The sequence below is a fragment of the Amblyomma americanum genome, chromosome 6 (assembly GCF_052857255.1).
Source record: "Amblyomma americanum isolate KBUSLIRL-KWMA chromosome 6, ASM5285725v1, whole genome shotgun sequence".
NCBI classification, from domain to species: Eukaryota; Metazoa; Arthropoda; class Arachnida; order Ixodida; family Ixodidae; genus Amblyomma; species Amblyomma americanum.
Window position 1 is genome coordinate 42,387,054 of NC_135502.1, and position 25,858 is coordinate 42,412,911.

The following is a 25,858-nucleotide window of genomic DNA, read 5'->3' on the forward strand; positions in this document are numbered from 1 at the left end:
CCTATAGGGGAAGTGTTGTAGCATCCTGGCAACTAAAAGGGATGAGGAGGAAAGTGTGCTCATTTGGAGCACTGGATATTGGTTTGGTTTGGTTTTTTTGGGGGGGAAAGGAAATGGCGCAGTATCTGTCTCGTATATCTTTGGACACCTGAACTGCGCCGTAAGGGAAGGGATAAGGGAGGGAGTGAAAGAAGAAAGGAAGAATAGGTGCTGTAGTGGAGGGCTCCGGAATAATTTAGACCACCTGGGGATCTTTAACATGCACTGACATCGCACAGCACACGGGCGCCTTGGCGTTTTTCCTCCATAAAAACGCAGGCACTGGATATGGAGAATCTGTTTCTGAGCTATCTGTGTGTAGTCAAGTCTTTACACTACTAGAAAAAAAAAAAGCCTGCTGCTTTCCTGTGCAATTTGCAGGTGAGGTTTACAAGCCACAGACAGGCATAGACATTTCTTTTAATGTCTTGTTTGGCACATGTGGTCTGAGCAAATTCTTAAGTGTTTTGTCTATTCTTCTTGCCACCTGTTCCATCCATTGTTTTTATGCATGCAGCTGCCATAATGAGGATGCACGTGGTATGCTACTTGGTTATGTGAGGCATTGGGCGGTGCAGTGAAAATGGGCCTAGCATATTGTATTGGCGTCTGTCTCTGAGGCAAGAGCGACATTTATTTTTAATTTCGCTGCTTCTGTTTCCTGTCATGGCCGAGGCATTTTAAAGTGAGAATAATTGTTCAGCAACTTGGTGTGCTGAGCCTGTGCACAGGCCCATGCAGAAAGGTCCTACTGAGTAACTTGCACTTGGCTGTAGTAGGACAAACAGGCTGCTCAATTTTCATTTCTGACAAACACAGTCTACAGCTTTTCAGAAAATTTCATTCTGCTAATTGTTTTGCTTCTCGGTGTGTGAACCGTGTAATTTTTTTTCTTTGTGTGTGTGTGTGTTGCTGCTGCGCGTAAGGCACGGCGGCGTGCTTATCGTGAACCCGCAGTTTTGCCACCCGCGCGCCATACAGCCATGCAGGCTTACCAAGACATCAGCGAGCGCCAGCGCGAAGTGTAAGAAGAAGAAGAACGCTGCATCCAGCCTCTTCTCACAATGGCCTGGCTGCTGGGGACCACCGTAAAATCTTTACGCTCCGCAGTGTTTCGGCGCTGTTCAGGAACGATCTTCTGTAGCGCCAGGTAAGGGTACGGCGCTGAGGAGGTGCCGGTCGTGTTGGATGCACCCGAGATGTGAGAATCTGTCAAGTTCGTTAGCTGTCATGTGTTTTATGCGGGTTTCTAATCAGATTGCTGCTATGGACTCGCTCACACACCAGAAACGGTGGCACTGAAGTGGGGGAGAGGTTAAGTGTTGGCTGGCATATATGATGCCGAATTGCTCTTCATAAAGATCGATGCCAGCTTTGCACGTTCGCTCACTAGCCATAATTAAATGCAGTAAGCGAGACGTTTAAGTCACCCGCAGAATTAAATATCATTTAATTCGTCCGGGGGTTAAGGACGCGACCGGCATATATTTGACGTTGCGGGCCTCGATCCCCATGCCGATCTCACCGTACCACACGAGAGTCGCACAAGAATTGCACAGCCCTCGAAGCTGTCGGCAGACGTTGGCAGAGAGGTATGGCATCGAACTTGGCATAAGATGGCGCCGGGAGCGTCAGTAAGCGGGACCCGTGCACCCCCAATACGTACCACATGTTTCGGCGGGTGTCGTGCAAAAGTGGAAGGCAATGGGGAAAATGGCATGGTTTTCCGATATCTTAGATTTGAAGGAGTGACACCAAACATTGGTTTCATGTTTTAAGCGTAAAACATTACTGGAGACGAAACTCTAGAAGCCCGTGTTCTGTGCAATGTCACTGTATACATTATAATTAAATATCTCCATAGAGTTTGGTGATCGAAATTTCCGGAGCCCTTTACTACGGCGTCCCTGATAGCCGGAGTCGCTTTGAGACGTAAAACCCCCATAAATAAATATACATTATCAAAACGTGGTACTCTATGACCGCTAAATAATTTACCATTGAATTTGCTGTCTGGGTTGCAGTTGCTGTGAATTTCTGTAACTCTATATGTAACATATTGCCACGTAGGGCTGACGACAGTCCAGCGAGCAGGAAGACAGCGAAAATGACTTTCAAACGAAACTCTTTATGGCTGACTTCCGTCATTAAAGAAATGAATGACTCGGCGGCGGCGTAGCAACAACTTTAAGCGTGCTCGGCGGTCGTCGAACAGACTATCGTGCCTGCCGCTCTCAGCAGCACCCAATTTAAAGCGGATAGCGAACTTTCGAGATACGCGTGCAAAGTTTCAACATTGTGGAACAATTGGTTCAGCCTGGATGCAGTCAATTGAGATAAATCTGGTCGCGTCTACAAATAAAGCGATAAAGCGGCGTGCCGGCAGCTTTGAAGAATGAACAAACACTACAAAGTTTCGCGGCAATATACAAGTTAGCGCTCGGCACTGGTTGTATGCAGGGGTGCCAGGTGGAGCCCCGACCTTGATTTCGTCAACGACATGAAAGGCGTCGTGTTTGTACCAGACGAAATCTCGAGCACAATGAAGCCGCTTCCGCCGAATGGCAAGTATTGCACTTCCAGAGAGTTAGCTTTACTGGATATCATGATTAGCCTGTTTTTTGATGCATAACAACATAGGTATTAGCAAGCCACAGAACACTTCTCTTTACCTCACAAACCCTATTTTTATGGCTAGTGGTTAGGGCGCTTGGCTAGTGATCTGGAGTTCCCGGGTTCGAACCCGACCGCGGCGGCTGCGTTTTTATGGAGGAAAAACGCTAAGGCGCCCGTGTGCTGTGCGATGTCAGTGCACGTTAAAGATCCCCAGGTGGTCGAAATTATTCCGGAGCCCTCCACTACGGCACCTCTCTCTTCCTTCTTGCACTCCCTCCTCTATCCCTTCCCTTACGGCGCGGTTCAGGTGTCCAACGATATATGAGACAGATGCAGCGCCATTTCAGTTCCCCCCCAATATATATATATATATATATATATATATTGTAGGGGTGTGTTTATTCGGTGAACCCAGATGATTCCAGCCGCTCAGGGGAGACTCGCAGCGAAGCGTCAGGCGTGGCGAAAGAGCAAGGCAGCGAACAACTTCTTCGTCCTTGAGAGCGGCAGCACGCGACGCATGTCAGTGGTTATATCGATGAAGATTACCACACTACAGTTTCCCCCCCGGGCAGAGAAGGAGCCATCCTGGCGACTCATGGTGCCGAAAGGACAGACGGATCGTAGTAGGGCTTGATTCGGTCCACATGAACTATTTCGCGTCCACGGCGACGCAAGTCCGCAGATGGCGTAACGGGCTCAACTACGTAGTTCACAGGAGATGTTTTTTGAAGCACTCGGTATGGACCGTGATACCGAGCAAGAAGCTTCTTTGACAGGCCGGCGGTTGTGGCAGGAACCCAGAGCCACACCAGGGAGTTGGGCGCATATGAAGGCGCCTCACCAGTGTCACGATGGTGTTTTTGTTGCCATTGATTTTCCTTTGTGAGCGAACGAGCGAGCTGACGGCATTCTTCTGCATACTGGGCGGCGTCCGAGAGTGGCGTCGATTCAGAAACATCAGGGCGGTAGGGAAAAAGCGCGTCCATTGTGCAGGTTGGCTCGCGCCCGTAAAGAAGAAAAAAGGGAGAGAATCCAGTGGTGGTCTGTATCGCAGTGTTGTACGCGTAGGTTACGAAGGGAAGAACGTGGTCCCAGTTGGAATGAGCGTCGTTGACGTACATGGCCAGCATGTCACTCAGAGTACGGTTGAAGCGTTCTGTCAGGCCATTCGTCTGAGGGTGGTAAGAAGTAGCGGTGCGATGAATGATGCGACATTCTTTCAGTAGGGCCTCGAGAGCGTCGCACAAGAAAACGCGTCCGCGGTCACTGAGCAGTTCCTTCGGAGTCCCGTGGCGAAGAATCAAGTTGTTGAGAATGAACAAAGCAACGTCTCTTGCAGAGGCAGAGGGTAACGGTGATGTTTCAGTGTAGCGAGTCAGATGGTCTACTGCCGCAATAATCCACCGGTTTCCAGCAGGAGTAGTCGGAAGAGGGCCATAGAGATCTATGCCAACGCGGTCAAACGGACGAGCAGGGCAGGGTAACGGCTGCAACGAAACAGAGGACTTCTGAGGAGTTTTTCGGCGTTGACAAGATTCGCAAGCGCGCACGAAATGTCTTACGAAGCGGTACATTCCACGCCAGTAAAATCGCAGACGTAGGCGTGTGTAGGTTTTCAATACGCCACCGTGAGCACATTGTGGGTCACCATGGTACGCAGCACAAATGTCGGCGCGGAGATGACGCGGGATGACTAGAAGCCACTTCCGTCCATCAAGCAAATAATTGCGGCGATAGAGAAGACCGTCACGAATGGAGAAGTGGTGTGCTTGGCGGACGAGCGCTTTGGAGGAATGACCGGGAGTAGGACTTGAGAGAAAATTCAAAAGTGCATTGATCCAGGGGTCATTCCGCTGCTCGGTAGCCATGTCGATAGTTGTAAGAGTCGACATATCGTAGGCACAGACGTGGTCAGACGAATTATCTCTAGGCAATGGCGAGCGGGAAAGAGCATCCGCGTCCGTATGCTTCAGCCCTGATCGATAAATGACATGAATGTCAAACTCCTGGAGACGAAGAGCCCAGCGAGCAAGGCGACCGGATGGGTCTTTCAGAGAGGCAAGCCAGCACAAAGCGTGGTGATCGGTCACAACGTAAAACGGTCGACCATACACATAAGGACGAAATTTTCCGATAGCCCAAATAATGGCCAAACATTCCCTTTCTGTGACTGAATAATTAGATTCTGCCTTTGTCAATGTTCGGCTGGCGTATGCCACAACATACTCGCTGTAACCAGGCTTACGTTGGGTAAGGACGGCACCAAGCCCAATACCGCTGGCATCAGTGTGGATCTCCGTAGGCGCAGCCGGATCAAAGTGGCGTAGAATGGGCGGCGAAACCAAAAGGCGGCGTAAAGTGTCAAAGGCTTTATCGCAGGCTGGAGTCCAGGCGGAAAGGTCGGAGCTGCCGGCAAGGAGCTGGGTCAGAGGAGCGATGATAGAGGCGAAGTTCAAGATGAAACGTCGAAAGTAGGAGCAGAGGCCGATAAAGCTCCGAAGCTGCTTCAGGGAGGTTGGCTTCGGGAACTCTGCAACTGCGCGAAGTTTGGTGGGGTCGGGAAGAATGCCGTCCTTAGAAACTACGTGGCCTAAAATTGTGAGTTTTCGAGCGGCAAAGTGGCACTTCTTCAAATTCAACTGAAGCCCAGCGCCGGCGAGACACGTGAGGACATCCTTTAGGCGGAGAAGGTGAGAAGAAAAGTCGGCAGAAAAAACTACGATGTCGTCCAGATAACAAAGACAGGTCTGCCACTTGAGTCCACGAAGAACAGTGTCCATCAGGCGCTCGAAAGTAGCCGGGGCATTGCAGAGGCCAAAGGGCATAACGTTGAACTCGTATAATCCATCCGGTGTTATAAAGGCAGTTTTCGAGCGGTCATTATCAGCCATCGGTACCTGCCAGTAGCCGGAGCGCAAATCCAAAGAGGAGAAATACTCGGCTCCCTGTAAACAGTCCAAGGCGACAAACACTTGAATTACGTTAGTGGGAGAACACCGAGGACTTGAAGAGTTCGAACCAAGCGCAGTTCTTGCCCCGGGAACTGCGACTGTTAGTTTCCCTCAACGGTGCCGGTAGAACGTCGGAGTGGGGACGGGGAACGGCGACGAGGGGAAGGTGATCGGCGAGCTGTGTACGTTTGATTGTCACGAGATACAAATTCGGAACTGGGCGGATTTCTCGGCGAGGGCTGGTCTGTATTGTAGGAGTAGTTCCATAGTTCAGGTCGAGAAGGTGGAAGGCGTTGGCGGCAAAGGCGTGCGACATGGCCCGGCAGCCCGCAAGAGTAGCAGATTGGTCGGTTGTCCGCGGTACGCCAAGGGTTCGTAGGGCGTTGGCGTACCCTTGGAATAGGGACATGGAATGCAGACCCAGGCAAAGGCGAAGGAAGGTTGGAAGGAGCGGCCTGGTAGGAAAGAGATGCTGATGGCATGAGCTGCCTGGCCGCAACTTGGGCGTAAGTCAGTGGTGCCGTTACTTGCGCTGGCACGGGGCTGGGCGGCAGCACAGGGCTGGGCGGGAGCATGGAGCTGGGAGGAAGAACGTCAGCGATGTGATCTTGAACGGCACGCCGTATGGTAGGGGCCAAAGACGGAGCCATGTCAGGAACAAGGCGGCCACTATCCTGTAACTGAGGGACCAGCGATAGCTGGCGGGCGACCTCTTCTCGAACGAAGGCTTTGATTTGCTGAAGTAAAGGGCTGTCCTCTGATGGGGTAGAACCGCCCAGCGCAAGTGTAGAGATGGCGTCGTCTCTAACACCGGACCGCCGGGTAGAAGCGCGCTTCTTACGAAGCACGTCGTAGCTCTGGCAAAGCTTGATCACGTCACTCACCGTGGCAGGATTTTTTACCCAGAGCATTTGGCACGCGTCGTCAGAGATGCCTTTCATGATGTTCTCGATCTTATCCGCTTCAGTCATTAGCGGATCGACAACGCTTGCATAGGTCCACGATGTCCTCTATATAACTAGTGAACGACTCATCGACTTGCTGAGTGCGCTCACGCAAGCGTTGTTCTGCCCGGAGCTTGCGAACTGCAGGGCGGCCGAACACTTCTGCAAAATTCTTTTTAAATGCAGACCAAGATGGCAGGTCTGCCTCATGGTTGCGAAACCAGAGGTTCGCCACGTCAGTCAGATAAAAGATTACATTGCTTAGCTTGATAGCGTCGTCCCATCTGTTGTAGCTACTGACGCGCTCATATGCCGCCAACCAATCGTCGACGTCCTGGTCGGCTGTGCCACTGAAGAAGCACGGATCACGCTGCCGTAGAGCTCCAGAACACAGCACGGTGGTTGGGAGGGGCGACGATGTCGTGGCAGTGTCATCCGGCATGCTGGAAGCAGAGGGTAACGTGCGGCTTCTTAGTTCCAGGGTGGACGGGAACGTACCCAGCACCTCCACCAATTGTAGGGGTGTGTTTATTCGGTGAACCCAGATGATTCCAGCCGCTCAGGGGAGACTCGCAGCGAAGCGTCAGGCGTGGCGAAAGAGCAAGGCAGCGAACAACTTCTTCGTCCTTGAGAGCGGCAGCACGCGACGCATGTCAGTGGTTATATCGATGAAGATTACCACACTACAATATATATATATATATATATATATATATATATATATATATATATATATATATATATACACCTGGGCCGGTGAGCACCCTGCCACAAAACAGGCTTCAGGCAGAGACAAACGAACAACGGCTAAATGCAGGGAATGGCCACTATGATAGCTAGCGCACTAAAATAGGATTTCTTTCGAAGGTGCGGGAAATTGTACCAAAGGCGTCCAGATTGCGAGGCGAGCACACAACCCATAGGCCACAAAACCGCGTTGCCTCTTGGCGAGCAAAGGTGAACCCAGTATATGCGTTCCCTTACGACTGTATGCTAATGGGCAGGTGTTTGTCATTAGAAAGGAAAGGGAGAATTGAAAAGAAATTAAAGGGAAATAAAAATAAAAGGGGTTTCGCATTCAAAGCACATCCCCGCCGCGGTGGCTCAGTGGTTAGGGCGCTCGACTACTGATCCGGAGTTCCCGGGTTCGAACCCGGCCGCGGCGGCTGCGTTTTTATGGAGGGAAAACGCTAAGGCGCCCGTGTGCTGTGCGATGTCAGTGCACGTTAAAGATCCCCAGGTGGTCGAAATTATTCCGGAGCCCTCCACTACGGGACCTCATTCTTCCTTTCTTCTTTCGCTCCCTCCTTTGTCCCTTCCCTTACGGCGCGGTTCAGGTGTCCAACGATATATGAGACAGATACTGCGCCATTTCCTTTCCCCCAAAACCAATTATTATTATTATTAAAGCACATGAATAGTGTTAAGTGCTCCCCGTAATTTTTGAACCGCGCGAACAAACGTAGACAAAGGCGAGTACTTTGTACGTGACACGTTTCCCGGGCCACGATGAAAGACCCAAATAATGGGGCTTGTTGGTATACTTCATGTTGTATCGGGCGGCGCTAACACTGAATAATAATAACTGGTTTTTGTGTGGAAAGGAAATGGCGCAGTATCTGTCTCATATATCGGCGGACACCTCAACCGCGCCGTAAGGGAAGGGATAAAGGATGGAGTGAAAGAAGAAAGGAAGAAAGAGGTGCCGTAGTGGAGGGCTCCGGAATAATTTCGACCACCTGGGGATCTTTAACGTGCACTGACATCGCACAGCACACGGGCTCCTTAGCGTTTTTCCTCCATAAAAACGCAGCAAAAACGCTAAGACGCCTTAACACTGACTTTTTGCGCCAACACTGAAAAAGAGACGAAATCAAAGCACGACCAGGACGAGCGCTTACTTTCAACTGTTCGTTTTCCGAGTCCGGAAAGGTTTTAAGAAGGAAGGGGAGGAGACACACGCAATGACATTTTCTCCTAGCAATCACGTGGGCGGAGAGTTGGGCATGTGTCCTTTGGAATCTTGGAGGATGTCTTTGGGCCACGAGGGCTCGGCAATTCCTGCATTCGTTGTCCAGTACCGGCGCAACTTGTTACGCAGAATACTTCGAGCGGACGGAGAAGCAGGTGAGGAACATGCAGATCAACTTCGGACCGCAGCACCCGGCTGCCCACGGCGTGCTCAGACTTGTGCTCGAGCTCGAAGGTGAGGTAAGCACGTACGCGCCCCACCTGGATGTGCTGCGCGGAAAATTTGAATCAGCGCGGTGGACCACGATTACGACAAAATCGGACGCAGTGAATTACGCCCCGTGTTATACCAAGCATTAAAGGACTATGGTTGAACTGACGACTGTAAAGTACATCGTGTGTATCCCGGTGCGGATTTACCCCGCTCCCAGACATCGGCGAGAAAATATTTTCTGTGAGAAAACTGGTAGAGCCCATCTTTTTGGGCTAAGTAAAACAAGAAATCAATTGTGCATGCAGAAACTTCCTCTCACCCGCCCCTGAGCGCTACATATAGACCTTTTCACGACCCTAGAAGTAACCGGTTTGGTTTGCTGTGGGAAGAGCGCGGGGAGCTTAATCCTCAACCCTCTCATCCTCGATCCTTGATGGATGCGAAATGCTAGAGGTCCGTGCAGTGCACGTTAAAGAACCCCAGATGGACGAAATTCCCGGAGCCCTCCACTATGGCGTCCCTCATAGCCTAAGTTGCTTTGGGACGTTAAAGGCCTGTAAAATCCTAAAATCCCTATCTTTTGTTCTACGAGTACAGGAAAATGCCCAGTATGCCGGCGTCCTTCGACGACTTTCTGAAAAGGTCTATAAATCTTCCCCTGCCTCTGCCCGTATCAAACAATCCATTGGAGATTTTCAACTCGGTATCTCTGGACTCACGCTGCTGCCTCCGAAACAAGGCATTCCCATCTAGATGCCTCAGTGCGCGAAGATGTAGGTGCTTATCGCTTGCCCGGATGCTTGACCGTTTATGTTGGCGAATATCCGATGACCACTACACGGAAAATATCGTTGCCCCTACTTGCGCCTCTCGTCGCAGACTGTGGTGCGAGCGGACCCGCACATCGGTCTGCTACACCGCGGCACGGAGAAGCTGATGGAGTACAAGACGTACACACAGGCACTGCCCTACATGGACCGCCTGGACTACGTCTCCATGATGGCCAACGAACAGTGCTACTCACTTGCCGTCGAAAAGCTCCTCAACATAGACATCCCCAAGCGCGCCAAGTACATACGGGGTGCGTGCGAACCAGCGTTGCAGTACCTATACAGTCATGGACAAAAGTTTGCGGGATGCGGGTTATACGCAAAATATTTATTTCTCTCCGGCATTGCAAAGCAGACCAACGAAAAAAAGTGGTAGGGTATTAACGTAGTTAAACCGAGTAGACGCGCAAAAACATGTGTTCACCCTTCACCCCTCCTTTCTGGCATCTGTATCGTCACACCCCCTCTCCACTCGGCCGCAGCTGGCGCGCCGCCCTCCTCCCATTGGCTACAGCTGGCGCGGCGCTCCCGAACTAGCCCGAGCTTCACAAAGATTCTTGGTTTGGACCGTGTTAAGTAGTGTTTTCGCGCTGAAATAGAAGCACCAGGGAGAATGCGTGCTCCATCTTCTGACCAGAAGTTCAGTTCACTGGCTAACGAGACAACACAGAAAACTTTTTCCCGCGAATCCGCACCCCGCAAACTTTTGTCCATGACTGCACACTTTAGTCGCGTAACGTTGTGCTGCGTTTTATTCCTTGTTGTGTCCGTTTTGTTGGAGATTTTTCGTAGCTGCGCAAGCCACTCGCACGATAGCAGAGCGGCGTTTGAACTTAGTCGACCCCGTAATGACTGTTTCATACATACCGGCGTAATCTATAGGTTGTATCGATTATGTAGCGTTTTGGGATCAGTGCAAGCATGTCTGGGAAACTTGACTTGAACTCACCATTTAAGTTCTACAGTTTTGCGACGGACGTCCTGGTTTCTAATACCATGTGCCCATCAGCAAAGCAATACTCTAAAAACGAGTGCAGCGGTCGATTGTGGTTCTCAGTTTTCATGCCTGTGCACGCATTGGTCAAAAATGTACCAGGTGTTTCGGGAAAGGCTGCTACCGATTATTAAAATTAGGCTTGTTGAGATATAAAAGATGTCTTCTGCGGTATATATGTAAACATCAGTGCCGGCGGACATCAGACTAAAGGTAAATCATGTGAACTATTGAGACGGTTAATTTCTGATGGTAAAGTTTAAACCATTGCAGTTAGATGCCTAAGTGCAACTGAATATTGTAGCGCGTCGTTAATAATAGCAATGTCGGTGTTTGGATTCAAAAATGCCATTACCCTCTGCGCTCTCAGTCAACAAATTTCGGTCATATCACGCCAAAATACGCGCGCTTTCGAAATTCGCAAATCTTTGGAGAACGCAAAACAACACCGCAGCGCATATCATTCCGAGGCGCGTAACCTCCTCTGACCCACCAGAGCTGTACGCTGCTGCAGCGCAAACGAGAGTGAGAGAGAGAGAGATCACGTGACACGTGTGCCACGGAGTGAAGTTTCTTTTGTGCACGGTTTTTCGCTCGCCAAAGATAGATTTTCCTCAAAATGGCCTAAATTTGTTGACTGACAGCGCGGAGGGTAATCGTGTTTTCGAAATAACAAAAAAAAACTTATTGTACTAGTAGCGGCCCGCTACCAATCTCTGTTTACAACCAAGTGCCTAACAAAAAAGTTGGTTATTATAAATTACTTGAACCAGATTACTATAGTTAGCATGATACTATATAGTTAGCATCTTGATTTTCGCAGTTCTCTTTGGAGAAATCACGAGGATACTCAACCACATCCTGTCTATCGGAACTCACTGTCTCGACATCGGCGGCCTCACACCTTTCTTCTGGCTTTTCGAAGAACGAGAAAAGGTACCTGAGCAATTTCCTCTTGCTGTCGTTGTGCGCATTTGTTTCGCTATGCATTAGAGTGGCAATGAATGTATACCTCACGCAATTCCGTCCTCGGCAACGAGGCGGCCCCGCGAGTTAGCCCGAGCTCTCTACTTCCGGGTGACCGTGGAGCCGTCCGACAGCTGGGGCATGGACGAGCGTTTGCAAAACTATACAGAAATTGTGAAGAAAATTGTAGATTAAGCAGAAGGCTGGTGTCAACACCGGACAAAACCTAGAACAACAGAGAGGCGGTTGCACGGCAACGCCTGCAGGTTGGCAACTACATAACCCGGTCTGGGCACACCATGTCCAACCGGGGGATAGGCAAGATGATAACTGAAAAAAAAAAACTGTGGGACGAGAAGGACCAGGCCTCGACCACATAATTTGGAAATGTTCTAGCTCCCCAGGGGCTAAAAAGAATATCGGACGTAGAGAAGCCTGGGAAGCCCTGATGCGGAGCGAGGTTCCTGCTCTTAAGCGCCAGGTCCTCCACCTGGCGGAAGAAAGCCGCGAGAGATCAAGACACCTCTACGCCCTGCTTTTAGCCGCGGAGGCCTCGGCCCCCATCTCTCAGGCCTCCGGCGCGGAGGCCCCCTACTCCGCGCCGCCTCCTTTATCTGGTGGAATAAAAGTTGGCAGTTGCTTAACTTGGCTAACCCTGGAATTCCAGCGAAAAAGCAAGGACGCCTTGCTAAGCGTCTGAGGCTCGGTCCATGGCAGCAGCTCCTCTACACGCTCGCGACATCCGTTCTATATATACTCACACGACCACGGTGGCTATGACGTGGAATCACATGGTCTTACGACACCCCATCGGATGTCATCACGTGGCTTCACATCACCCCATCGGATGTTCTTGAGGTCAAAGGTCAACCTTAAGGTCACCCAATATCGAAGGTCAATGGTCATCTAAAGGTCATGGGTCAAGGTCAAATTAAGGGTTCGACACCATAATTGTACCACATATGGTCACACGCGGCTAAGGTGGTTGGGCTGAATGTCCGTTCAAGATCATTGTCCGGCCTACGCGACGACCTGCTTTACCTAGCGTAGTGAAACTTTTCGCTTCATAAAGTTTATAGCAATCAATCAATCAATCAATCAATTCCACTCATCTGTGGCGCAGCTGATGGAGTTCTACGAGCGGCTGTGAGCGGGAGCGGCGCCGCATGCATGCAGCCTACGTGCGGCCGGGAGGTGTGTCCCAGGACTTGCCAATAGGCCCTGATGGACGACATCTACGACTGGGCCAGCAAGTTCGGCGAGCGGCTGGACGAGGTCGAAGACCTGCTCACCGCCAACCGCATCTGGAAGCAACGCACCGTGGACATTGGCGTCATCAGTGCCGAGGACGCGCTCGACTGGGGCTGCAGGTCAGCTGCATGGGTCGCACGGCTAAAGACCCCCCCCCTCCCCCCCCCCCCCCCCCCCCCCCCCCCCCCCCCCCCCCCCCTCCCCAAAACATCGCACACTTGTGGACAGTGCATTTGCGTGGATTAGCAGAGAAGCAGAGTTCAAAACTGAAACGCTCTGTCAACCACAAAAAAAAAAATGCAATGAACATCCATTTTCTTCCAACCCAAGACTGTGTGGGCGCTGCCGCGCTCGAAGCTGCAATCACCGTGGCTGCGATTGCACATTATATACGTAGGCTCTTCGTTTTCGGTAAAACTCGATTTTTCCCTTATTCTTGCGTCCCCGTTAAGATTTATTAAAAACCGTGTTAAACCCGATTTCCATCCTAAGATGTGTCTTTACAGAACGTACAGTCGTAAGCAGTATGAATGAACAAAGTTTGAGACTTCGTATATGTTTAATTCTCAATTATTTGGGACAAGCACGATTTTTTTTCTAACTAGTTTTCCTCTCGACGTATTATATCCAACAGTCGTCCTCAAATTTAGTGGAGAAATAAGAAAATTCGCAGTTGTTCCCTTTCATATTGCTCACGACTGTATACGTATCCCAGAGCACAAAGCTGAAAGCATCGCATATAAAATTTAACAGAGATGGTGTGCTTATTCCAATGGTGTGTTTTTGGTCGAGTGGTGATCTTAAAACCTCTTTTAACGATTGTTATTCACGTTGCAGTTTAATTTGAGGACAAGTTTGAAAAGTACGCCTTCAGAAGCAAGAGGCCCAAAACACAGGTACTGACTAGATGTCTGAATTGTATCGCTGTGTGAAGCGCAATTCACGCTATGTCCTGCTTCAAGGCTCTCGCGCGTTCAAAATGGCCGCAGTGTTGTTGAATGATTGTTTTCGCAGTGTACAAAGGAAGGCATGTCTTGCACGGGCGCGGAAGTGCTGCGTACGACATTGGTAATTTACTCGACAAAATAAGTGTAGAAGATGAAGATAAAAATCTGATTTAATAAATGGTTTTAAGTGCAAGCTGCCATTTTCATGTTTTTTTGTTTAAATAATGAGCAGAAATATAGGGCGTCCTAACTCGCTGACAAAAAAACGAGAGCTTACAGCAAAACGTCTTTTACTGCTTAAAATGAAAAAGCCCGAATTATGGAACGTGTTGCTGAATAACCGGATTTTTTACCCAAATTTGAGCTGAAAAACTATCGCCCCATTTTGTCCCTCGAATTTGTAAAAAAATAATAAAACCCGAAAACGAAGGACCTTAAAATGTGCGCTGTAAGCCTGTATCGACGCTTTTCCACTCTTCGCTGCATGCATTTAGTTGGTTGCACTCAGTGAGTCAATTTTTTCGCGCCAGAGCTGCTTGTCTGTGATGTGGCGCGGCACGCGGTAAAGTGGAAGAGTTCCGGGCAGTGTTGCCGCATTGGCCAGTTGGTTTTTCCAGTTGTCGGCTAAAAATTTCCCATTTTTTCCCACAATGATAATTTTGTTCAAAGGATAGTAATCTTAGAGTGAATACAGCCAAGGTAATAAATATAAGAATGAGAGAAATAAAATAAATACAAAGCCCATTAATAATTAACATCAGGACTGGATTGTTCTTGATCACATCATCGTCAATCACCACTTTGTTTTTATGTTTTTATTAGTTTTTGCATTGGACGGTTACCAGCTCGGCTACTTCCATTTCCTTTCTATAGCCTCTCCTGTATAGACCGTAGAAATTTTCTGGACTTCCCTTTACAACAACATGCGTACATGAGGAGATTGTGTGACTATAGAGCTGGGAGTGGTAGGAAGCAATTAATGGAAGGGTCACTGCCACTACAGCGGGAAGAAATCCAGGACGCAGCACTCGAAGCCTGAATGAACCTGAATGGGCCAGGGCTCTGTATCCAAGGCTAGGTAGCAAATTGAAGGGAAACATCAAGCCAAATTTCTTCTCGCGACACTAGTCAGGCCGCCATGATAACAGGATTTTCCCTTCATCTCTGCACATTTTCCCGAGAAAGCACACCGCTCTTTAGCGAAACCAAAATTTCCCGCGTTTTCAATGGGCTATTAAACAAAATTCCCCTTTTCCCTCAGTGGCTTGATTTTCCCACGATATCGGAAATCTCCACGATTCGGCAACACTGGTTCCGGGTACGCTATGTTCGGATAGCTGCGGGCTTCTTTCGACTCGCAGCGAAATCGCATCACACTGGCGCGTTTGCAGTGTCCTCCATCTATATGCGGACGGGACTTGAGTCCGCCGTGAATTTAACGTGCTTTTTGAGCAGGGCTCTGCAGAGAAGGCAAGCTGGTGAAAAAGCAAAGCTGTCCCTGTACCTCTGTTGGGCAAATCTGCGTCCAGCAGGGAAAGATTATAGAGAGACATAAGCTGTTATGGGGACAACCCACTGGGGGGGTTCACCTCGTCTGTGGTTAACGTTGGTTTCACACGACCCACCATTGGCCCGTGGAGCAGGCGTCACGTGACAAACGTCACGTGACGCCGGACAAACGTCCACATAGCCAGAATAAACCAGAGAATAAATTTAGACTAAGAAAAATAATTAGATTAAGTAGTCCCAGTGTCCCGCTTTGAAGCCGAAGTTGAACCCGAGCGAAAAGGTAGCTTCTTCCGAGTCATCAGATGCCCGCGACGTTCGCCGTTGTGTGGAAGCCTTGTCGACCAGTTGATGGAGCATATGTCACGGTTGTCGCTCGCGACTTTTGTTACGGCCCGGGTTGAAAGTCTACCGGCTTCCGTTAATTTCATTTTTCCTTGCCGGAGAGGAATCGGGATACTCTCCGATAGTTTTCTGGTCGCCTTTGCGCTCCCACAGCGGCGTGATGCTCCGTGGCTCAGGCATCAAGTGGGACCTGCGGAAGGCGCAGCCGTACGACTCCTACGAGGAGTTCGATTTCGACGTTCCCGTCGGCCTCAAGGGAGACTGCTATGACAGGTACGTTGTCGCGTGCCCCTCCCACGCAGCAAACGTACAGTCTTTGTCAAAAGTAAAGAGCCTCCGAAAGTTAGGACTTCCACACGGATGCTACAAGAGCCTCATCACACGGCTAAGAAACGAGCCTTTTGGGCTCTTTAATTTCGACAAAGGCTGTACGTGCCGACCCAATGTATCAGCGACACATTAAATGCCGATGCCCCGGTCAAGAGACTGGCCGATTTTGTGTTTCTGGGTTGCACAACCTATAACAAATTTCAGTTTCTGGAGGCACACCCTGTGCACATGATTGCGGAATGCAATGTCCTTGGAATGGAGCTGGCTGCATGTGTCGCTTTTAAGCGAAGAGACGACGGTATATAAAGGCAGTCGGAGATCCTTTACTGTATGCTGCTGCCATTCCCACTGTTCTGAAATTTTCAGTCGTGTCCTCCGGCCATTTAACTGATTTAGGGCTGAATCATATATCGCCTGCCCGCGCAGGGAGAGAATATGACACGTATTCCTACTTATTACAAAGGTGTCCTAGATTGAGGAAACTTATTTAGACAAGAGACTGTCGCCATTTTTTTTAACATACCCACTGTGCCTTTTTACATGTTAGCAAGATGATTAATGCTCTTAAGAAATCGGTGAGTTCATTCGGTCATACTGACAGCCCGGGGTTGTCGTATAGTGACGTGCAGTTTAGGCAGGCGCTCACGTAGAGATATAGTTTCACTCTATAAAATAATAAATATGGCACTGATCCTATGCCGGACCAATAAATGAGCCTGCAGTGCAGCCCGACGCGTTACCTCAATGCTTCGCAGGTACCTGTGCCGGATGGAGGAGATGAGACAGAGCCTGCGCATCATATACCAGGCATTAGACAGGATGCCCACTGGTCCCGTCAAGACTGACGACCACAAAGTCGTGCCGCCGTCTAGGGAAGAGATGAAGGTATGGTCTGTACAGCTGGCGTCAAACTTCTATAGAACTCCCGAACGTCGCAATGCCCTGCGTGCAAAACAATACCTAGCCGCATGTAGGTTATGCAACGCGCAAAAGTATAGAGTCGAGTACAATACCTGCAAGACAGGTGGACGCGAACGCGTCACCTGAAAATCATCCGCTGTTGTCCAGTTTTGCTTCTACAGCGCAGCTGTGTTAATTATAGTAATATATGTTCGCCGAAATAACGTCGTAGTCGGTGTCGTCCGTGCTCTCCGTCTTCGTTCCCCTCGTACGCCCCCCCCCCCCCCCCCCGGTGCGCCTTTTACTCCTGGTGCACACCTTATATATAGGATGGGCGAGCGACCAGGAAAATTCTGTCGTTTGTGTGAAGCCTCGGTGTGAAGTAATTATTGAGGGTAAATCCAACTGCTTTCGCAGAAATGTCGCATCAGATGTCTGATCTTCCCGTAATATTTTTTTTAAGCAGTTGAAATAAGCCTTGCATGTCCCTCATCCATTTTGGTCCGCAGACTTCAATGGAGGCCCTGATCCATCACTTCAAGCTGTTCTCGGAGGGATACCAGGTTCCTCCCGGTGCTACGTACACGGCCGTCGAAGCGCCAAAGGCACGTGTTAAAAAGCTGAGCTCGCAAATCGGTGCAAGTCCACGGCTGTCTGTATTCGTGCTGACAGAAAAACGCGTGGCAGGCTCTCCAACAGTAATAGTAGTAGTAGTAATTAAAAGGATAAAATACTAACGTGCGTTTTAGACCGCTAGCATGCAGTAGCGCAAAAAATTATGAAAATAATGCAGTCGGATACAGCTCAAGAAGGAGGCGGCAAATGCCCCACAAAGGCGGCCCTCCGCGGCTAATGGCGTCGATTTATTGTCATCACATCGCAGTTATTCCGTGGTCAGTGCCCCTGTGCCTGCCAGCCGACTGCAATGCCATGGGGCAGGTGCAAGATGATTGACCACAACGTCATGACGATAGATCGACGCTATTGGGCGTGAGAGGCATTTGCCGCTTCTTTCTTGAGTTGTGTCGTAGTATCGTAGTTTTATAGTTACTCACCTATGGGGCAGAAACGTGGAGGCTAACGAAAACTGTTTAACTTAAGTTGAAGACAACGCAGCGAGCTACGTACGGAAAGAAAAATGATAGCTGCAACTTTAAGGGAAAGGGAAAGAGCATAGTGGGTAAATGGTCATAAAAGGTGAAATGGTCATGGGCAGGACATGTAATGCGAAGGCAAGATAGCTGATGATCGTTAGAGGTAACGGACTGGGTTCCATGAAAAGTCAAGCGTTGCAAGGGGCGGCAGAAATTTAGGTGGGCGGATGAGATGAGGAATGCTGAATATTCAGCGCTATAGGCACAAGACAAGGGACAGAAAGAGTGAAAAACACACGGGCGCCGTGTTTCTGTTCCTTGTCTTGTGCCTAGCGCTGTACTATATTCGCCATGCAGAGCCAACCAACCCCTCAACTCGCTTTTGTAGATTGGGAAGTTTGCGGGGATAAGGTGGTCGCAGCTGGCACAGGGCCGGATTAATTGGGGAGACATGGTGGGGGCTTTTGTGCAGTGGGCATAGTCAGGCTGGTGGTGGTGGCGGTGGTGATGATGGTGATAGCAGCATATTTCATGAGTTGCAAATGGACGCAAGCAAACGCATCAGGACATTGTGTGATACGACACCATACTGTACCACATCGCATCGCACCGCACCGCGGCGCGCGCTACGTCAAGCCATGCCATGCCATATCATACTATAGGAAATGCAATGTCTAGAAGCGGTGTGGTGCATGACGTCCCGGAACTATGATGTACCCGAACTGTGAGGTTATGAGATGCACGGTGAGGGCTATGGATTAACTGAATATCAGCCGTTCTTCAACGTGCGTAAAACGTACACGGGCGTTTTAGTATTTCACCTCCATCGATACGCGGCCTCCGCAGCCGGGATTCGATCTGGCGGCCTTTGGAGCCTTACGCCAAAGCCATTAAGCCACCGCGGCTAGTGCGCTTGATACACATTGGCTATAGCTCAGCAAGAAACGAAATCAAAATGCGCCGAGAACGAACTAACCAAAAAATTCATAAAATAAATGACATGAATTGTGTGTCCTCAGCAATTAATGATTTCTACAACATCTACATACGAGGGTGCTCGTTTGTTTCTCGAAACTGCAAATGGGTTATTAGGTGGGCCTAAATCTTAGCTCCACCTGGGCAGCCAGTTTTGCGCAGGAGTTTTCAGTTACGCCATATTACGACATTGGTGAACGCCTCCATTATGCTGCTAAACACTGTCACTGTAAAAAATAGTGGAAAATACCGGAGACTCGCCCGCAGGGCGAGTTCGGGCTGTACATGGTGTCCGACGGTACGAGCCGCCCATATCGTTGCAAGATCAAGGCTCCCGGCTTCGCCCATCTGGTGAGTGCCGAAGGGCTGGTCGCTTAATAGAGCTTTCACATACATGTAGTAATCGCATAGGTTGGCGTCAGCCGGGCCACGAATGTATGCTTTCAGAGGTTGCTCCGCCATTATGAAAGATATCAGCAAATGCTGCGATAATAAAACGAACCCTGTTGGCTGTAGCCTGTAGACCAAACATAATATATTCGCTTCATACCAGAATGCACTTACTGTCAACAACAAATGAAGCTCGAACGAGATAACTGAAACGCCAACACAAAAACACAAACATATTAGCTCATGAAGAGGAAATACAAGAAAGGTTGATTAACATTTCCAGAGGACGGTCTCCGCGCCACCGAAGCGAAGTTAACCTGTTCTAGTATGGAGCTTCCCCCTGCTAAGATCTTATCATTTGGCGGTTGGTACATTTCTCAATCGCCTTCGCGTTTCGTTTGTAGCTGATAGTATAGGCTTGATCAGATGTCTTCGGGTCTCACGGGCGCTACTCATGAACCGGCTCCTTAGCGTGCAGTTTCATGCATATACTGGGGAATGAAAATAAATAAATAATAAGTTAGGCACTAAGCGTAAAATCACCCTCCCCATACAAGCTATGCGGCTAAAGGGACACGTGAGAGGTTGTCACCGTCAGGCACCCAATTAACTAAAGTATATTAACTTCTTCGCCGCTTCGGCTGGCGTGAATTTTCTATTGGAAACACAGAGGCGATCGCATTTCGAGACTACTCCATTTGGTGGAATAATTTCAGAGAATGCGTGTTCCGAGACATTCGCTCCCAAAGTTAGCACTTATTCCGCATAATTACTCATGCAAGGCAGTAATCGCGAAACTTTTCCTTAACGTGACCCAGCTGTTGCGTCAAATGTTTCTTCCATTTCAGTAGAATAACAGCGTGTTTACAAACAAAGAAGGAGTTCGTGGCAGCCGGACTAGCCTGGGAGTGAAAAGAAGGCTTAGCGCACTTAGGAATACATGGAAGCCGAAGTTTTCAAAGCAGTTCTCAGATTCACAGTGCACCTGTGATTTCGCCCCTTCGTAAAGAACAACCAAGTTCATCCTAAAACAAGTTCTGAAAGTAGGAAGAGTCATTTAATTCACACACCCACCCCAAGCACCTGGGAGACAGCCCTTCTGGCCATACGAGCTGGTGAACAGCTCAAGCTGACTGACTGGACTAGATGGGGGGGGGGGGGGGGGGGGGGGGGGAGGCCATAGGGCTCTTGGACTGAGGAGCACTGGCCGGAGGATTTTCTTCTTTGTTATTAAATATTATCCTTCTCCCAGCTTTGCCCCAGGCGTCCCGTCCCTGCCGGCGACAGGAGCGCCACCGCATCTTGCTTACGTCACAGATGGATGTACAGCCGAAAGTTGAAGGGCACAGTTATCAGCTCCACCGGCAGACGAAACACTGCGTCACGCAGTAGTAGTTTCGCGCCAGTCGTCACCGCCTTGCATGCGAAATTACGCGGATGAAGCTGAACATTTGGAAGCGATTATCTCAGAGCATGCGCGTGCTAGGAGCATTCTACCAAACTTAATAGTACAGAATATGACTGCCGCTTTGTTCCCAGTATAAACATGCGCATGTGTCGTGTTCTTTCTTGTGAGGTCTTAGTTGAACCGCTGTTCTCTTGCAACATGCGCGAACACGCCCAAAAATCCGTTATTCTGATGTCCGCTTACATTCAGACGCTAAAAAGTTAATTAATCGGTTTTAGTTAATTAGGTGCCTGGCGGTGACAACTATCATCCGACTCTGTGTCCCCCTGGCCGCATAACTTACGTGCAGAGGTGGATTTCACGTACCTCTCAGCGCCTGTACAAATTTAAGAAACATGTAAAGCGTAATTTTGAGTACCCTGTATACATGCCTATTCGGACGCGCTTTCCGCTCTCTGAAGAAAGCGCGCGAGCATGGAACTACTCAATTTTGTCGCCGCTCATCCGCGAACATAACGACTGTGCCATATCTTTGTCGCGCCATTAGCATTGCAATGCAGGCACGGTATGTACAAACGAGCTTTCGCTGCAGACAATTTCAATACTGCGCGCTCTCTACAAGTGGGAAATACTTCGGCGTTGTACGAATTTCTGATTAACAGTTTTCACGCACTTGCTGTTAATTTCCAAGTAGGCAAATTATTTTTCTGGACAACGTAGCATGCAGTGCCCATTGCACTACCAAAGGTACGCCAGCTGCGCCCTTCGCAGTAAGGATGCGCTTTGCAGGGCACCCTGGAGCTCTTTCGTATACTACCTCTGTGTTCCTCCTAGTCTGGTACTCTTCGTTACCAATTCTTAGCATGATCTGCCCTTCGTATAATCTATCGCGTAGCCTTTTTTTTTTCAGCCGTGGGATTTAGTTCAGGCGGCCACAGTTCGGTGAAGTAGTTAGCTGCCGATGCCAATTTCTCTTATATATTTCATAAAACAACCGTTACTACTACTCTTGATGACTCCACTGTGAAGTGAGAGATAATCTAACGTGATAATTTCCGCAGCGGGATGCGGTTTAGTACTCTACCATTAGCAGTGAAAGGGAAATTCTATATTTGGGAAGCTGAGGCCTGGCATAAAACCTAACTCCACTTAAAGCCAGTTCGCCAGATTATTGTGTGTTACGACATTACCAGGCCAGGGTTCACGAAATACATGCAATAACGCTGTCACCCGTTGCTTTCTTTTTTTGCTTCCTTCCCGAAGTCCCTCTTGGACTACATCGGCAGAAGGCACATGCTTGCAGACATCGTGGCAATCATCGGTGAGTTCTCTGCCGCGCTGCGCTCCGATCTTCGAACAGGGCGCCTTTCGGTACTGTATATGCCTCATCGCAGTCAAGCATGTTATAACTGTAAAAATATGCAAAATTTTATGGTAGAAAAATGTCAAGCTCACAAAATTTTATATACAGCCGGATTTCCGTAATTGGAACTCGAAACAAACCGAAAATTGTTCGACTTGCAAGGCGCTCTAATTAAGAGAGACAGCCCGTTCGGAACAATGGGCTGATGCGATGCACCGCGCGGTAACCGCGTTGGAGGCGCGTCAGTGTGCGCTAGGCATTTCCTTCTGTATGCAGCCGTTGTGGGTCGACGGACAGCAGCATCTTACCACTTAAAGGGTCTCTGAAAAGGGCGTTTGAGGTTGGCTATAAAATGCCTGCATTATGTGCAGTACAGGCCACCGAGCGTTCATGCCGCGTACAAGACCTCAAGAGGGAGCCGATACTTTAGAATACAATTTTAAAAACTCCCGCTTCCGCGCCTCGCAGCGACCAATGGTGCCGGCCATTCGCCCGAATCCGCGCGCATTGCGTCATCTGGCGATCGTTACTTCAGCAGCGGGCTGCTATCATTTGTTCGCCGTGCCAATTCCGCCAACGCCAAACCAGTTTAGGGGGCGTTGGCTCTGCCTCCTGGGGAATTCCCGCGCGCTTCGGCGGCCGGCGGAGGGGGCCGAGTGCGTGGGGCCGGCTGACCGACAATTTAGCCTGCAAAAAGTGACGAGGAAAAAGGCGCGAAGACACGGAAATTCAAATTTTGACTACAGATAACTCGGCTTCCACAAAACGCTTTAAAAAAAATTTTTGCAGGAGGATATTTTTGACGCTGCGTGCTTTAGCATCCTAGGCGTATTGCATCTTTGTTGAGACCCCCCTTTCACAGCCCCTCTAAGTCTGCAGTGAAGCTCCACCCACAATCAGGAATGCCACACAACTCCATGACGAAAAAGTAGTCCATTGTAGAAACCTTTCTTTTTACCTAAACAAGATGTGTACCACATGAAAATATATATATATATAAGCTCTATAATTTTGACACCTGGCTTGTTTAATGTGGTCAAGCATTAAAAAGTTGATTTCGTTCACTGTTACGATTGGCCAGCGAAGTAATACTAGATGCGTCATAGGTCACGTGACCTTGTGACGTAATCACAACCTGCTCACCAGATTCTGAGCAAACTGACCACCGTGGCAGTTAAACGACTGTAGACACCTAATTTTAATGCGCGTTTCCTTCTTTCAAATAATGCGTCAGACAGGGCAGTGGCGCACCACTTAACTGGTGCAGCACTACGCTATGTAAATATGGACTCCCTGGGATATATGAATGTAAAGTCGAGAATGACCAAATCCGCACATATGGGCACTACCATTAACCCTAATTAAGGCGAGCCCTAAGTGTCCTCTCCAATTTTTTCTTTTTGTGAATACAGCTGGACGTAAGAGGCGTGCAGTATTGAACGCCAGCACAGGAGGAAAGATTTCAAAAAGGGGGAAGGAGGAGGCTTTAGCAAGAAATTCATTGAAAAACCAATCGCAGTGACACTCTCTTCCACCTTTATTTCCCAGCGATAGTACAGTTTCCTCCATGACTGCGGTAGTGCTGTTCCCAGTTCAGGGGTGTCGTTAGCGAACGGTAGGGTGCCTGAATGTCCGCTCGCCTTCACGCTGGCCATCGAGGCACCCTAGCGAACGGTGCATTCGGCACCGCAGATAGAGGCCGAAATGAAATCACTCCGAAATCATCTCACTTTGACAAAAAAAATGTGATATGCAGCTTTACTTCGCTAGCTTGTGCTAAGTATGGTACGTGAAGAACAAAACCGCATGGAACTGAATGCCCATGGCGTGGAGAAGCTGACCAGGGGAGGGGTGGTTTATGATGATCAAGCAAAATTAAAAGTATAATAAAGCCTCAGTAATTCGGGCTCGTCAATGCCTCATGCACCATTACAAAGACACCGGCGGTACTCAGACTTGCCGCGCAGCACGGTGACGTCACGCCGGCCAAGGCAATTCTCTAAAATTCGCTGGCGCCTGACCCCGATTCGCCGATGGTCTGAGACGTAAGATCGTACCAAGCTCGTTGATTCAAAATACATTGCGCCACGCCCGAACTGTCCGAATGGCACATTCCCACACTTCTCGCTCCTTTTGGACCGACAGCCGCCCTTATGCACGTGTGCATTAGGCTCCTTTCACATGCTGCGAATTTCACTGTCCGGCACTGCAAATTCGTTCGGTCTGCGGCTGGAGAGGGCCGCCACTCTTGCCGCAGACGGCTTGCGAACGATTTCCATCTGATTGGAATTAATTTGCAGAGTCGGTGTGTTCGCTCTGCGACTGACCAATCGGGAGCATCCTCTGCTTGGCTCCCTGTCCGGCTAGGTTTTGGCCAGCATCAGCCAGGCTTGGCTTTGGCCATCATATACTTTTCGAATAATTCAGAACTGTTTACTTTACTAAAAAGATACGAAATGTTATCTTGTATCTAGAAGTGCGCATGACTACAACATAAACACATTCCATGTTGCATTACTGCCGCATTTATTCACAGGTTGCATAAGCAGAATCTAGCAACCGTGCCGTCACAATCGAACGAATTCGCAGGTTCTGCGTTGCATGTGAAAGCACTGAGTAGCAATCGCACTGCGGCATCAGCAAAGGCACCGAATTCGCACTGTCGGTGCGGCAAAATTCGCAACATGTGAAACGGGCTTTAGAACTGTGCCGCGCCAATAACCTGATGCATTCAACCTCAGCTGCCGCACTTATGCACGCCAAGAACATCGCAGTAGGAAAACACTTGTAAATGGCAAAGCGGTATGCCAGTAACCAATTTACATCAAGAGAGATGCGTGACCATGTTCTGTGGACACCGAAACCGGCGTGGCCGGATTTCGGGCAACCAGCAGTACATGTAGTCCCGCTCAGTGACCCGCAGCAGTGACACGCAGTGACCAGCAGTCCAAATGCGCTCCCGCTGTAGGAGAACCTAACTGTTAAATGTCGACACCAAATCTGTTGAATGAAATGGCAGAGACTATAAAAGTGCTGCACGCATTTGAATGCTTCGTGCTTGCTTTCTCCTTATGCTTCGATATCGAATAATTCGAAAACCCGTTTCATTCGTATATTTTGTGCTGTCTGACGGGCTTTGGATTAACAAGGTTCTATTGTATGCTTTTTGCAGGCACTCTGGACATTGTCTTCGGTGAGGTCGACCGCTAATTCTTATAGATGCATACTTCAACAGCAGCCAATGCATCAAACTGTCAACCCCAGGCCATAAAGAGGAGTAGGTGCATGCAGCTCAGTCAAGTTTTTATATAAGAAAACACCAGCCACAAAAAACTTTCTTTCACAGCCCTTTGTATATACTGCTCTTCAATCTATCCTGTGGAAGCACACTAAGCACATTGGCTTGTTTCTCAAGCTGGACAGTAATGTGACACAAACACACAGAATGAAGATTGCTTTGTTTTGTAATTGGTTGTGTACTCGAGAAGAATGGGTAAAGAATCCTGCCATGACAGGTGCTTATCATGCATCACACAAATGCATCAATGTGTATAACAAGGAACATGCATGCCCACATGTCTTGTCTGGTATAACAAAAGCCAGCCTTCAGATCTGCTACAATTAATGTATGCTTGAAATCAACATCTTGCCTGGCAGTTTCCTACAATACATTATGCTGCTGGTGAACTGTCCAAAAACTGCTTACTCTAATGCTGTTCAGTATGAATAAGTTTACACTGAAAGTTGTGGTTGTGATAGCAACAGTCCATTAACAATGGAACTACTAGTAGTCTGTAAATAGTAACGTCTGATATGAAAAT

General features: G+C 49.0%; 1 non-coding gene and 1 pseudogene across 2 annotated transcripts; both read left to right on the forward strand.

Annotated features, from left to right (window-relative positions):
• The first annotated feature begins 1,012 nt into the window (after positions 1–1,012).
• LOC144136694 (NADH-ubiquinone oxidoreductase 49 kDa subunit-like) lies at positions 1,013–25,392 on the forward strand (annotated as a pseudogene). The gene is made up of 12 exons (XR_013315659.1): positions 1,013–1,189; positions 2,500–2,603; positions 8,655–8,764; positions 9,618–9,819; positions 11,386–11,498; positions 12,652–12,898; positions 15,731–15,850; positions 16,663–16,792; positions 17,317–17,412; positions 19,144–19,227; positions 21,938–21,995; positions 25,210–25,392. The product of XR_013315659.1 is annotated as an NADH-ubiquinone oxidoreductase 49 kDa subunit-like (transcript).
• On the forward strand, positions 7,647–7,718 carry TRNAS-ACU (transfer RNA serine (anticodon ACU)). Its single transcript has one exon. It is a non-coding gene; the product is annotated as a tRNA-Ser (tRNA).
• Positions 25,393–25,858: the final 466 nt, after the last annotated feature.